We start from the raw sequence: 13,478 nt of genomic DNA, 5'->3' as shown, positions 1-13,478 counted from the left end.
TAAGCAGCGTTTGTGCATTCAGCCCATTGGTTTAATGGGTTTACTTGACACATACTGTACATAATCAAAACATGACCACAGTTTGATAACAAAAATGAAAATTCTGTTATAATAGACATTCTGAAAGAAGGTAAAAATGTTTACATGATCATAGTTCTGATTAACACAGAAATAGCTATCTTACTCAGATTACCAGAAACTAAAATCTTATAGTCCAGTTTAGTCCGGTTATGTCAGTTGATTTAATGCGTTTACATGACACATACTGTACATAATCAGAACATGACCACAGTTTGATAATAAATGGGATAATATATTCTTGAGTATATAAATACAGTCAGTGAGAATCCCTCTTTAGTGGATATGGAGGGGAACTAATGACTTAAAATCAATTTCAGGCAAATACTGCTCTATAATAAAAAATAAAAAAAAAGTTAATTCTTGAGACAGTCCATTTGTTATATCTAGGCCTGATCTCATTTAGTAGGTATTTTTATAAATTATGAGTTCAGCATGAGACAGTAATAAAGGGAGGGAGTCATTTAACAACCTGTGAAGATAATTAAACTATAACAAAAGTCATGTATTAATATTCTATTTAAACATTTGTTAAATATTTAAGTAGAAATTTAAATAGAAATATGTTAAATATTAAATATATATTTATAAATATATATTTACTTAATATTTAAATAATCTATTTACACATCCATATAATGTTTAGGAGTACTATACCCAAATTTAAAGTCTTAAGCTCTACAAACCTTTTTACGAAATAGTTTCACTATGCCTGTCTTAGTACAGAAACTTCAAAAATGGTTGTATAAAATGAGCATTTAATTCAAACTTAAGCTAATATCTTGCCTTCCTCATTGGCCTGAAACACAACACCCTCATGTTTATCTCTCATTGTCACCTGATTCTTGTTGGAAATAGAGAAATTATTCAGTTAATATTCATAGTACAAAAATCGTATACGTTGCATAAACAAGCACATCAGTCAAAATGAATACAATATATGAACAATATATGAATACAATGCATGAACTGGGAGAAACTGGGGCTTAGCTAGAGTCGCTTCTTGAATATAGCATGAGAATACTCACCCTCAATGTGTTGATGTAACACCAAACTTCTCCTTCTTGCTGTTTAAAAAGCGAGTGTAAAATATCAACTTCTCCCGCAATGTCTCCACAGTTAACACCAACTGCAAAAACGGCTTCCGGCATTGCACTGGATGTTACTGAGCTGGCTGAGGCAAAACGCGGAAGTGATTGTGCATAAAGCCCATTGGCATAACCGGACTAAGCCAAGATTTTGGTTTCAAGTAATCTGAATAAGACCGTTATTATTGTATTAATCAGAACTTTTCATATTATCTACTATAACAGAATGTTTTCAGAATCTTTATATTTTAGTTGTGAATAATAGAGCTGTCACATTTTTCAAAGAGGAGTTTCAATTTGTGTTAATTTTGAATTTTAGAGCTGATAAGCTAAGTTTTAGCATGAAATTGACAGCTACCAATTTCAGCATCATATTGTAGCCGGCCAAGAGCAACTCAACTGCTGTTAAAGAGTGTTTCCGTGCCATTGCATTGTATTTTTTGCCATTTCGTTGTTTTTCATATCCAGTTTGTGTGATCAAGGCATCTTCAGGGATGTCTAGAGGGACATGAATATCTTCTTATTCAGAATCAGAGCTTCCATACCGTTAAAAGGACCATCTAGTTAAGTAAATGAAGAAAGAGAAGAGAAAATGTAAGCCATACAGGGTTTCTCAGCTTAGATTTAAATCCTTTAACGAGATTTCTCTTATATGGTTACTGTCTTGGTTATGGAAAGTGTTTGATCGCGTGTGTGTGTGTGTGTGTGTGTGTGCATTAGGATTCATAATGCATTAATGTGTTGATTCTGGAATGAGTGTGCATCGTACATGATTAATTTTTTGATGAGAAACAAGATTTAGAGTTTTATTGATATATTTTCATTCTTTTATGTGGTTTAACCTATAGTTCTACTTTAAAACATTGGAAATTGTTTGTCTTATTTATATGAAAGACCCACAGACCTGTGCCTTCACAGTCTCTGAAAAATCCTCTCTCATATTTGTTATGGCAATAAACTGCAAAGTGATAGAGGAGAGAGTGAGTGAGAGGATGTGAGAGAAGGAAAGAAAAGACACAATGGGAAATGAGGTGAATGTCCCCACTGAGTGAATCTCCTTTTTCTCCCCTTTGAGAAGAAAGCCCCGCCATTTGCAGGAAAAGATCCTAAGAGGCTTACAACTGTCGTTCAAGTGATATTGAGAGAAAAAAAGGAATTAGACACAGAGAGAAGGGGATAACTAGTTTGAAGACAGTGAACAAAAGGGGAAGAGAATGTGCGTGGGAAGGAAAGATCTGAGAAGCGGAGCCCTCGATCTGCAAAACAGCACCACTATCTGGACAAATGCTGCGCAGTTTAAAGAAATAGTTCTTTCAATGTTTATTCACATTTCTAGTTTCGACCCATATTTCGACCCTATTTGATTTGCTTTCTAATGTGGAACAACACAAAAGTATATATTTAGCAGAATGTTCATGCTGCTCTCTTTCATACAGTGAAAGCATGGCTTCAGAAGACTTCAAATAAAATGCATAAAACGTATGGACATTTTTGTGCTGCTTTAATTAAGCATTTTTCCCCCTCTTTTGTAGATTTTCACAGCCCCTGGACACCATCCACGTTCACTTTATGAAAAATTGCAAGGTGGACAACATGATGGTGAGTAGCAATAACAGTAATTTTATTTTTCAGTGTTCTGTTCATTTTAATTTATACAGCGCTTGTTTGTTGTTTGACTCACTCTCCTCTAATAAGCCTTAGCTTTGGAGAACACACACAAACGAGACCCCTATGGTGTGATGTGGAGCAAGACCTTCAATTGGCAAAAAAAATAAATAAATAATCAATCTAGCACATACATTAAATGTAATGAGCAAGAGAGAGCAGATAAACAACTTTCTCATTCATTATAAATTATTATATTTTTTTATCTGCTGGACTGTTGTTATGCTAGTATTTTTTGCCATCATTCTGCCCCCCTTAAGTCTGTTTGACCTTCTTTTGTCCTTGGGAATGAGGCCATAAACTCTTTGAACATATAAGATGACAATGCTTTTCTCTTTTCTGTCACCCTGTCTGGTGTCACCTTCAAACTGATGAAGAGCTCTGGGTTCATAATTGGAATTCTCTAGGACTTTAGACAATGTGTGCATGTATGACAAGCAGCCATTGACTGAGAGATAGAGCATGAAGAAATAGAGGATCTATGTCTTTGTTTGTATCTTGTGTAAACAAGCAGTATGCCTGTCTATGGTGGTTTAAGCAGCTAACAGATGCTTGTGTGGGTGTAGAATTGATTCTAAATTGTAAAACCATTTGGTATGACAGTGGTATCTGTTTTATGATAATGATGAGTAGTAATCCTAAATCAATTAAACTATGTTCTCCCCTCTGGCCATAAGATTATTTAAAGACAAGTGATAAACTGGCAAAACAAGAAGAGAGGAGTTTTGCATCATCCTGAAAGGGTTTAGTTTGCATTAATGAGAAGCCGTCAACATTATTTAGCTTATTACATGGCTTCATGCTGAATAAATAAATACATAGACATTACTGAGAAAAAGTAGTCCTTTAATGTTGCAAACGATTAGCCTAGTAACAAGACAAACACTTGTTACACTATTAATTTACAGTATATTAATAAAAACAGCAATTGTACTCTTTGTATGGAGTTTGATAATATAATTAGCTACTATGTAGCTTAGCTACTCTTTCAAGTTTTCTCTCCTCTAGCTCTTCTATTTGTGTATCTTGCCGGTTTGTTGTTTTTGACATGTTTTAAATTCATTGATTTAACTTGTACTCCTGAGCTTCTAGCATCTATCACAGGTTTTAAGGTGCCTTTTAATAAATTAATAATTATGTTCCATTTTTCTTTCCATTTCAGTAGTCATAGCAACCGCTTTGAGTCACAAGATGGCGCCAATGAGCTATTCTACTCTTTCACATGCAGTAATGTGAAAGAGGGACATGAAAGATGTGAAAATAGTTTATCCATTCCGTATACATTGTATATATTTATAATTGATCATTCACAATTTATTATTATTATTACTATTAATTATCTTATGTTCTACATAAGAAATAAAGTCATTCAGATTTGAAACCACATGAGGGTGAGTAAAAGTTCATTTTTGGGTGAACTATAATAATAATAATAATAATAATAATAATAATAATAAAAGTGACTATTTATTTGACACTGATGTTGGTCATATTGCTGTTCTTTTCTGTTTAAGACTTGGGACCATCTATTACACTGATTTACAATTATGTGGTGGTCTGGACAATCAAAATCACATTTTCTTCTTCTTCTTTTTAATAGTATGTAGTTAGATTCCTGACAATTTTATTTGACTAACAACACATCTATAAAAAATGATGACATATTCACAAGAGGGCGATGTTTAACCATTTACGTTTTAGTTTTGTTGCCCAAATATGTTTCGGATCAGTGTGGAGTAGCTGGTAAAAGTGCACAAGCACATCAGTTCAACCTTCATGCCCAACACTCACACACAGGTACATTTCATATAAATATTTTTAAATATTCTATCAGTTGTGTGCTGTGTATTGTAACAATTATGTATGTATGGGGGTGGGGGATGAAAGAAACAGATTATAATTAGTTGATCTGGGTATTTATCATTCGCTTCCACACTAGAGGCTGTATATATATCAATGAAAGATATTTTTTCTCTCTCTCTCTCTCTCTCTCTCTCTCTCTCTGTGTGTGTGTGTGTGTGTGTGTGTGTGTGTGTCAATGTCCTGTTGGATCTCACGAAGGACACAATAATGGAAGTATAATTTATAAAGAATAAATTATATTTTCCCTCTAGGCTATGGTAAAGTAGATTTCAACTCCTCCACGGTTCTTGTTCTGTTATTACACTACATTAGCAAAAAGTATAGAATATACCATACTATAGCAAGGTAGTATGCTACCTAGTAGTATTTTTTTTTTTTTTTTTAAGTGTTTTATTAAGTGTTAAGCTACCACAGTAATACCATGGCCATTTAAAAATCATGATATTTTTAAGTGTCTTCGTGGTTGTGGTTACCATTCATTCCCATGATATAGCCTATATCAAAATACTTCTGGTACTATGGTATTCCACTTGTGCTACTCACTTACTACATTTCTCCCTCACACACCTGCCATTTGATCGAGTTCTGACCATTAGTTAACAAGTAGAAACAGTGCATCTGTCACGTCACAGTGAGCTCATGATGCAAGATGAAGAGAGGATACTTTGACGCTTGTTCTGACGTCACGCCGATGCAGATCCTTAAGGCGGGAGAAATGTTAACCATAGAGGCTTATTCAGATGGTTCATGTGAAATCATGTCCTAATCACGTTGATTAATTAATTAGAGCTGGATGAGAGTACTCAAAGCAGCAGCACTGAATGTAAATTCAGTACAGACAAAGCGTCAGTATGTGAAAACGTGAACATAAGGGATGGTAAAGCCACCGGAGGTAGTGCTAAGAATGGCAATCAATCTGCGGTAGCTGTTAAATGTGTGTGCGTGTGGCAAGCTGGGTTCACATTTATTCCTTAAAACTAACGTGTCTATTTCGTTACTAGTACTTATTGTCTAATTACTAGTAAGTTTCATACAAATAAATAAATAAATAAAGCAACATTTTAAACAAAAAACTGAGAAAATCACATTTTTGTGAAAGAATATGTCTGGATCGGTTTCAGAATGATGATCAAAACATAGATGGAGCATATCCCATCCATCAACACCCCCAAAGCTTGCACAGTCCTAGATTCGGTAACATTAGGCATTTTTGATTCATATGCTGTTTAATGTTTGATGATCGCATTATTTTACATATGTATCTGTTTACATATGTGATCGCTTGTTTCTGCTTCTTCACTGTGTTTTAAACCAGATATTCATACTCTTTCAGAAGATGTGTAATAGCGCCTCCTACTGTATAACAGTGAAAACACGTAAAGCCAGAAAATTCCATTAATGGCAGGGAAGTGTCATCTAATAGATGAGAGAAAATTCTGTCAATGGCGGGAAAATAGTTCATTTTACCACTAGTGACCTTTACTATATTTTACCAAAGACTATAGAATACCCAAGACATGTCTCTTGTATAGTTTTTAATGGGGAAAAATGCAACTCTCAATATGGCCGCTCTATAAAAAGAGGCAATCGCTAATCTGTAAAGTCAACGTGTCACTGCAGCTGCTATTAGAAGTCCCGGTTGCTATAAAAAAGTCAGCATTCTGAGATGTGTGCTTAGGACTGCGCATGCGCACTGGGCTGCGTTTCCCAAAAGCTTCGTAAGCCTAAGAAATTCGTAAAAACGATCGTACGACTTATCTTAATATTACGGCCTGTTTCCCAAAAGCATCATAACTTAAGTAGCACTTGAAAATCATCGCAGATCTTCGAGTGCTCTGGAGTAATCGTAAAGCCCTAAGTGTATCGTAAGAAGACAGATTTATGCGGTCACCTGCAGGACAAACGGTAGATTACACCTTTAACTTTATTCAAGTGCAATGTGATTATAATATAGCCTAAAGTTTTGATTGTACTTTATTGTAAACTTTATTACTCGTTTTTTATAAATTTATAAATGAAATCATTAAAAAGGGCAGAAAAAAATAGAAATACCCATCTAAATTAAATGACTGAACAAAAAAAATGAATAAAAGAAGTAATCTAAATATGCTTCAAAGACTGGAGGGAAAATCTGTCAATGACTTACTGACATGCACGAAAACCAATGTATTGGACCCGGAAATAACATCTCTATATAGATATTATATACTATAATATATATTTTTATATAAAGTATATTATAGGCCATATTATTATGTAAAGTATAATATTATACATATAATATAATATAATATAATATAATAGTTATTATATCCGAGTTGTCTGGAACTCAGCATTATGTTAACATTTCAATAAACGAGCGTGTACTACAATTACGAGTCATTCTATGAGGTGACATTTCAGCACTTGACAAACGGATAGCGACTCCTAAGTAGCACTTAAAGCACGGCTACGTGCGATTGCGTTAAGTGCATTTTTGGGAAACGCACGTGAAACAATAACGAACGATCGTAAAATGACTCGTAGAAAACGCTCTTAAGTGCTAAGATCAATCGTTATCGAGAAACGCAGCCCTGGCTGGTCTAGCCTGAAAATAAGATTTTTTTAAACATTATTTAAGCAAAATAAAAACTTTTAGTTTAACATGTACCTGTTTCACCTCACAAAAAAAGGGACTCACCTTGCTCTTAAATCCCCCCCCCCAAAAAAACCCACTGAGGCAAACAATCATACATTTTTTTATTCCTAATTAACAAAATTACATAATAGACACAACAATGTGCAGGCCTATTAGAATTGCTGATAATAGCTCTTAAGTTACTAATAATATGATACATAATGATAAATAAGCGGAATAAATACCAGCGAATGATAAAATGTAGGCTATATAAGTGAGAGTGAACTGATATTTGAACCATATACAATGACAGGAATTTGCCATTTGTTTATAGTAAAAAGGGTATGGGCTACTTTTTACTGTTGGGATGGTGACTAGCAAAGGAACAGGTACTAGTATCCAATAGTTATTAGTGAAACTGAAACATTTAGGAGACTTGAAATTACTTGGAAACTATTGGAGGCTAGTTTTGAAAAATAAATGTGTAAACGGCTTGCCATAGCGCGTTCGTGTGTGTGTGTGTGTGTGTGTGTGTGGGAGAGAGAGAGAGAGAGAGAGAGAGAGAGAGAGAGAGAGAGAGAGAGAGAGAGAGAGAGAGAGAGAGAGAGAGAGAGAGAGAGAGAGAGAGAGAGAGAGAGAGAGAGAGAGAGAGAGAGAGAGAGAGAGAGAGAGAGAGAGAGAGAATGAGAGAGGCGGACTTCGGGATTCTGGACTCCTGAATCTTGACAGCTCTGCGTGAAGTGCGGAATGGATATCTGAGAGGCATGCACATCTTCATTGTTCACAAGTGGGAATAATAATTATTATTATTATCGCTATTATTAGATAGCGGTGAGAGAAACTGAGAAGAATCTTAATTATTTTCCCACTTTTACACAGAAGAAGAGGACTCGTTTATGAGTGAGACAGACTGAGAGCAAATGAGAAGTCGTGCCACCGGATGATTTTTATTATTTGGTGTTTTTTAATGCACGAACGGACTCTGAAATGGGTCGCCATGACGACAGAGCGCTGAGTTAGCCGCTAATGCGTTATACGCATTTGTTTCTGTTATTGTTTTATTTTATCATTTCCCTACCTCCTTTATAGTGATAAAATATGTTGTAACCTCGCCGCCAGAAGACACAGGTGTTGTCAGCTAAAAAGAAAGGAAAAAAGGAGGAGGAGGTGTTTATTCCCCTTTCTTTTGTCCATGTCTTCATTTTCCATATCCTCCTTCCTTTTTATCTTCTTTCTTTTCTTTCCATTTTTCTTTTATTGTGGGGACGCCGACTGACGCAAAGAAGGTAAATTGATGTGCGAGAGCCTGCGACACATTCATGACGAATTACCTCAGAAAAAAAAACCAATGGCATAAACACCGGCTTCACCACTGAGGCACGAATAATCACCGGGAAAGAACCGGAGACGCATCGACTTCAACCCTTTCATCGCGGTAAGCGGGTTTCTGATGTCTGTTATTATAAAAAATACATGTATATTCGTACGACGTGCGCGAGTAACGCGTCTGTATCGGTTTGGCGCACCGTTCACGAATGAGATGTCTAATTATAAGTGTTAAATAAAGGTGCGCTTTGGTCAGGCAGTACCGACTGCCATGGCCTGTTGATGAGAAAATAGAGGTTTTATGATTGACACATTTGGCTAATATCCGCATATGCTACTATTTTATTCTGGCATGTCTCATCTACTTCAAAGAAAAACGACGCGTTCATCAGATCTAGATCAAATGATCTCGACGCGACGTTGTCGCGTGGTCTTTCCCGGCCATTTGCGCCTCTAATTGCATCCATCGCTCGTCATTCTGGCAACGTGAGGATTGATTTATTTTTGCACTTGATAGATAATGGTAATGCGCCCTGAATGATGGCAAACATCCGCAACCCACGGACTTCCCATCGCCTATTAAATGTTTAATGGCATTTACGTAAGTGTGAGATAGGATGGAGCACAGACAACCCACCTAACCCAACTGCACACCCATGACGCCCATGCACGCATAGGTATGGAGGTGTTTAGGAAGCCATGGCTGTCACAGAGGGGCACATTTATATGCTGTGGTGGTTGGGCAGTGCTTTTTCAATGGCAGAATTCAGCACAGACAAGGAGTCCTCTGTTCTCTTGAAGGCTGAGGATGTGCCCGTTCCCAACCAAAGTGCTGGTTGATCGGTCTAATGTCTGATATGACCCGATGTAGATCGTTTAGTGCTACTAAATCTGTCTGCTGTCCTTGTATGATGTAGCAGAGGTGAGGTCAACATGCTGCTCAAAGCTTTCCATTCTTCGCTGGAGTTCTGCTGCAGTCCCTCACGTGGATTGAGGAAAAACTAGTAGTTGATTTCAGAGCATGTGTCTGTGTGGAGCATTCGGCCTTCAGCCTTCATGTGTGTTACTGTGCACATCCATCATACTGTCTTATATGATATAAAAAGGCAAAAAAAAAAAAAACCCTGCTTGGCGACCCACTCATAAGAGGACAAAAAATCTATAAAATTATACCAAGGGGCAAGTATTTGTATGAATCAAATCTTTAGACTTTGGTTTTCTGTTGATTTGACAGATATAAATAAGCTATGATATATTGTTTTGGATCATTTAGAAAAAGAAAGGGATACTAATAAGGACTGGAAGAACCGGAAAGAAAAAGTTTTAAAGTGCTTCAGACCAGGTGAAAGACGTAAGTGATCATTTAGGTTTAAAATGACATTCTATATGTAATTCAATAGAATAGTTGTTATAAAATTGTACATTTCATTCGGTGACCACTGTGTTTTTCACATTGCAAGAGCAAAATACAAAGAAAAGGCCAAAAGAAGCTACAACAAAGCACTTGTTAGAGACTAATAGAACTCCTGTTATAATAATGTCATAAAATACCATTCAGGTCTGATTGGCGGATAATGATAATTTGTTAGAAAATCTTTGCTTTAACTGAATTTTTGCTTGTTGGGTATTCAGGGTCTTGCATTGTTTGCTCTATTGGTACAGTACAAGTACACTATTACCCTTCTAAACACTCATTCATTTTTCTGCTGTGTTCAACTGAATGCTCACATCAAACCTGATTTTTAATTAGTCTTACAATATGTTGATAGATGGATGAAGCACAGCCAGAATGCCCTGAAGTCAAGGCAAATGGCCTTCATTATTATGAGTGGAACAACACAGAGTGCTGTATACCCAGGGCTGGAGAATTGCTTGTGTCTTATGTTGTCCCAGGCCTCAGAACAGGTAAATAATGAAGAAAAGTGCAGTGTTAGCTTGATGTAACCCCCTCCATGTGCCCTTCTGTGCAGCCTGTGGTTTGTGTGTGTACGCCGTCTTGGGAAGCACTCACATGGACTGCAGCCTTATTAAACATTAAAATTCTCTGTGCACTGGGCAAAACTGAAAGAAATGGGTTTTAGACTTGTCCCCTTTAAAATAGAGTTTGTGAATAAATCAGAAACATCCATATTGTTTCTGGCGCATGATGGACAGCTGTAATTTTGAGAACAGAACAGAGGGTTTGATTCAGAGTGCTTTACTTATTCACTTATGCAAAAGAGGGATGATTATATTAACAATTCATGATGACAGTAACAGTGTTTCCTTTCTTTCACTCCAAGGAATACTCAAGGTCAGAGCATCTTTTTTTTGTTGTTCATTCACACATGCACAACAGTATTTGTCAGACACTATTCTGTGTCCATTCAGAATTTATTGGAAAGCTTTCATCTCCCACAAAATCCCGACCTCTGTCTAGTCTTGTAAACAAAATGTCAGTGAAGTTGCAAAATACCGCTTTTTATTCAACATTATTATCTCTTTGCCCTAGGATGCAGCATTTGAGCATACAATTGTCCAGATAAGCATTTCTGAATGTTTATGCCTCGCAAAAGCGAGCATTATAAACCATCGCTCTCCTTGAAGTGTCACGCAACCCTTCTTTTACATCTTTCAAAGTGGACCGTGACCCGTGAGTTGGTAGCAGTTGATTTTCTGCAACAATGTCTAATCACGGTACACGCTTTCTGAACTCCACTTTGTTGTAGTACAGTTGTAGTACTGTTGCATTGTGTGGCCTGATGTGCTCAGACATCTGTGTGCCATTATCTCTGTCCCAGCATGTGCAGCATGATCCGCTCACTGTAGACAGCATCGCCACAAGCAATGAATCATCGGCTGAACCTGACAGCCTCTTCCCGTCTAGATCTATATTTCAGCCTCAACACATGATATGTGGTGCCCGTGTCCCGACAGAGTCCTGCCGCTGTTCTGAGCAGTAAATGCACTAATAAAGCAGCAATCTCCCCTCGTACCTTTACCTGGAGGTGTGTATTTGCACCTAGCTCCTTTCAGAAGAGTGCTGAGTCAAGTTTTCTTCTTGTCCTACGTGACGGATGCAGAGACATTTTGTTAGAGAAGCTCTGGACTGACTTTACGGCTCTCTCAAATAATTCCTGTCCTTCAGAAGTCTGGAATCCACAGATAGACGTGCTAAATGCCACATCTGTGGTCTATCTTGGATAGCAATGAAAAGGCCGAAGTGTCCACTCATCTCGAGTTTTGCTCAGGTCTGAAAGAACATGTAATCTGTCAGGAAGATATTTTTAAGGATGGTGCTGAGCTTTAAAGTTGCCTAGAACATGGTGATCCCTCGCTCTTTAGTGTGCAGCCTGAATCTGAAAGAAACTGGGAGGGAAATGAACAAAAAGGACAGGAGTAAATGGAGAAAGACACAAGTGAAGTCAGTGGATCACCCTGTGGTTTTCAAGGAGTTACTTTTTTTTTTTTTGGTGGGAAAACGGATTCATGTCGCTTGGAAAAAAAAAAGTTTTCCCTGTTCTTCTGAAAACTGCATTTAATTATTAATTTGTTTGGAGATCCATATCACAGCTGGGGCTACATTGCCACTTTAGAGGAGTGATGGAGATTCATTAGTCCTGGAAAAACTCCAAACAAACATGCCAGTGACAGGAAACAGACGAATGGACGATCCCTTTCCATCCAGTATTCCTTGATTTAGTCAGAATTCGCTCTGTTAAGCTCTCAGGTTTAGTAAAGCTTCTGTGCACTTTTAGTGTGCTGCCTTCCTTCATTATCTTACCCTAATGGCATAAATCCAGCGTTACGAATTAATTACAGAATGTAAAATGTGTCCTATTTCAGGCACAGTAAGTTGCCCTGAAGGTGAGCATCTGGCTTTGTTGCAGTGTGTTTTTAGAGTGGAAAATGCACCAAAAAATGATGTTGAAGACATGTCCAAGTAGGAGTTTGTCAAGGATGTATGTTTAATAACTCATCCGCCCATACAAGAAGACTCGAGTGAACGTTGACACTCTCGAACTGATATTGACATTCTGCAGGTTAATTTCAAGCCAATTATGGACGAGGTGATGATTGTAAAATTGCGTATTGATCTGGGCTTTTAGTGTGGACCCTCGCGCCCTTGAGTGTTGAACATAGTCGAGTGCTGCCCGGTGTAATCACATCAAGAAACCTCCCCAAGATTCCTCCTCACGCTTCCTCTCTTCATTCTGAATGTTGATTGTCTCAGTCTCTCTGCAACACAATCCATCCCTCCTCACCCAATGTCTTCAACAGACGAAAGTTCCTAGACCTTGTCCAACAGGCTTTGAGAGATTTAAGAGATTTTTGATGGTTGGGACCTACAAGGAAGGCGAATTCTGCAGTGGTGTAATGTAACAAAGTAATAATACTTCGTTACAGTACTTAAGTATTTTTTGGTAGTATCTGTACTTTACTTGAATTTTTATATTTCAGCCAACTTTTACTTTTACTCCACTACATTTCCTAATTAAAATGTATACTTTTACTCCGATACATTTCCCCAAAGCATATTCGTTACTAACTACAAAATAGTCAGAAGTCAGAAGAACACGGACTGCGGGAAAGCAGGTTTGACGAATCAGTGGTCTGGCATTTGCAAGTTAGAGATAATATGGTAAGTGTTGTTGTAATGATGTGCGATCTGACATTATCAAGTAGGCTATATCACCAGATCACACACAGAGTGCACGCACATTGATTTATTAGTCTTTTTTTTCAAACTCAAAATTCATTCAAGGCATCGGGATTCTTTTTATATTTATATAATTTAATGTAGTTAACTTAATCTATATCACACAAAGAGTACCATTTTTCTGCAGATATCAGCATCAACA

At 37.1% G+C, this 13,478-nt stretch overlaps 1 protein-coding gene across 1 annotated transcript in view; it reads left to right on the top strand.

Annotated features, from left to right (window-relative positions):
• The first annotated feature begins 8,026 nt into the window (after positions 1-8,026).
• Positions 8,027-13,478, top strand: part of LOC107675989 (neuroligin-2-like) — an 86,215-nt gene continuing 80,763 nt past the window's right edge. The window contains exon 1 of the mRNA XM_016470504.1: positions 8,027-8,746. The gene's annotated coding sequence lies outside the window, so the exon portion shown is untranslated. The remainder of the gene's footprint in view (positions 8,747-13,478) is intronic.

Source organism: Sinocyclocheilus anshuiensis, unplaced genomic scaffold, assembly GCF_001515605.1.
Source record: "Sinocyclocheilus anshuiensis isolate Anshui unplaced genomic scaffold, SAMN03320099.WGS_v1.1 scaffold2012, whole genome shotgun sequence".
Taxonomy (NCBI): Eukaryota; Metazoa; Chordata; class Actinopteri; order Cypriniformes; family Cyprinidae; genus Sinocyclocheilus; species Sinocyclocheilus anshuiensis.
This window is presented reverse-complemented; position numbering and strand designations above follow the sequence as displayed.